We start from the raw sequence: 2,285 nt of genomic DNA, 5'->3' as shown, positions 1-2,285 counted from the left end.
TTGTTGCTTCTGAGCTAGATGGCTGCTTGTTTACCTTCAAGCTTTTAAGACCCCAGACGCTATATCTTTTGATAGCTGGGCACCATCAGCTTCTTCACTCTTGTAGGCTTCTTATACCCAGTTTATCTACAGTCCTTTAGCTATACAGACAGACCTCATTTGATTGCACATTACAGATACTGTTGTTTTTTTTAACAAATTGAAGCTTTGTGGGAACCCTTCATCAAGCAAGTCTATTGGCATGATTTTTCCAACATGAGCTCATTTTGTGTTTATGTGTCACTTTTCAGTAAATCTCACTGTTTCACACTTTATCAAAATACTATTGCATACTTAATAGACAACATATAGTATAAACATATCTGTTATATGTGACTTGCTTTATTGAAAAATCCACTTCATTGTGGTGGTCTGGAACCAAACCCATAATAGCTCTGAGATCTGCCAACTGGAAAATAAATAGAGTTGACGATCCTAGTTCTTGGATTTTGTGAATTTGCCTACTTGCTAAAGTCAAATTGTAACCCCCACATCAGTGCTCTCAGGGAATTTTCAGTCGCCCGATGCATACATACCCAGCCAAGAGCAAACAAGGCCGTCTTCCGCCTTCTTGTTTCTGCTCTCATACTGTAAACAAGTAGCCCTTCCACAGTTTATCTAACACCGTGTCTTTCACACTTTGTGCCTTCACTGTTTAAAATGACCCCTAGGCATACATAGTACTGCAGTGATTGCTGGCTGGTAGTCTTATGTTCAAGAAGGAGAAAATACATACATTAGACACTTTGTTCAGGCATAGCTAAAAATGTTGTTGGCCATGAATTCAGTGTGAGTGAATTAACAGTGTATGTTGCGATATCTTTAAATGGAAACATATATATAAAAAAAGTTACGTATGGACTAGTTGACCAGATTGTTGTGATTAGAAACTTCTAGGAACCTAAATCTTCTTTCCCTGGGACCATGGCTCATTACTTACTAATTCATTGTTTGCAGCGACTTTGTAGAAGAAAGCTATTGCAAATAGCATGAATCAACTATATCTATTTTGCTGAATCCTACAACTAACTGCATTTATGAACATTTTCTTGTTTATTAGTTATATAGACTTATAGTAAATCACTAGCTAGTTTCTCATACATCTGTTTGGTTTGTTTTCAATACTTTAAATCTTACTAATTAGAAATCAATTGATAGAGTATTTTGCCTTTATAATAACTCTGAATTATTTTTCTGGATTGTCTTTAGTTCTCAGAATCCATTTTAATATGCAATGTTAATATATTTTCCCATGTGTACAATAATTAAAAGCATTCTTTCTGTCTTTTACCTATCTCTTTCCCATCATCCTGGTGGTACAGATCAGTGTTGTTTGTTTGCTTATTAAAGTAGGTGCCTTAAGTCATTAAAAAGAGTTATTAAAAATACCTTTGACTGTGGCTCTTTTCTAGAATTCAAGGAGGCTATATTTTCAAAAAATGTCATCTCATAATCTTTGTCTCTATATTCTTTGGCATCTCATAATCTTTGTCTCTATTCTCTCTCCTGCCCCTCAAACAAACTTGCTCTCTTTCAAAGGCCTGTCCTTAATTGTAGATGCCAAGAGTTCCATTTTGTACCAACTCTCAAGAGACGAAGCATAGATCTTTTTTCTTCATTGAAAACATTTTTATCTGATTCTGATGTCCCTTCAAACTGTATTGTTTCCTATTTCCATATAATTTCTGAGGTTTTAAAATCATACCTCCCATTTTAAAAAGGTCTATCTTAATTCCTTGTTTCTGCCCTACCTGAACCCACACTGCATGCTGTAATTTGCTTCTAATCAAACCCATTGACCCTGGCTCACCCTTTGTTTATTCTGATCCGTGCTGTATTTGATGGTATTGACAGCTCTGTCCTCAAAAGTCTTCCTCCATTGATGTTTATATGGTGTTTTATTTCTCCAGCCTTCCTCATGCCTTGAGCAATTTCCTAATTCTCTTTTGTCTTCCGTGGCTTTTTCAATCATCAGAGTTTGTTGTTTTAATATAATCCTTAATGAAAACTATTTAATCACTAGATGTGTGTGTGTGTGTGTGTGTGTGCCTGCTTCTACTTCCCAAACTTCTACCTCCAGTCATGCCTAAAAACTCTTCTTTATCCCCTGTTAAAAATGATGGGCCCCGATGTACCACCTCAGCGGAAAAAGGCTTAGTAATCTCCCATAAAAAGTATAGCCAATGTGCTTGACACACTGGAGGAATGTATGGATTGTGGTAAGAGATGTAAGAGCCCCCAATAAA

At 36.3% G+C, this 2,285-nt stretch overlaps 1 protein-coding gene across 6 annotated transcripts in view; it reads left to right on the top strand.

Moving 5' to 3' along the window:
* Positions 1-2,285, top strand: part of ORC2 (origin recognition complex subunit 2) — a 56,040-nt gene that overhangs the window by 40,094 nt on the left and 13,661 nt on the right. The gene's annotated exons all lie outside the window — the stretch shown is intronic.

This window comes from Echinops telfairi, unplaced genomic scaffold, assembly GCF_000313985.2.
Source record: "Echinops telfairi isolate 266 unplaced genomic scaffold, ASM31398v2 ScPeMD7_3;HRSCAF=10, whole genome shotgun sequence".
In the NCBI taxonomy this organism is placed as follows: domain Eukaryota; kingdom Metazoa; phylum Chordata; class Mammalia; order Afrosoricida; family Tenrecidae; genus Echinops; species Echinops telfairi.
The sequence above is the reverse complement of the archived record's forward strand: the minus strand, read 5'-3'. Positions and strand labels throughout refer to the sequence as shown.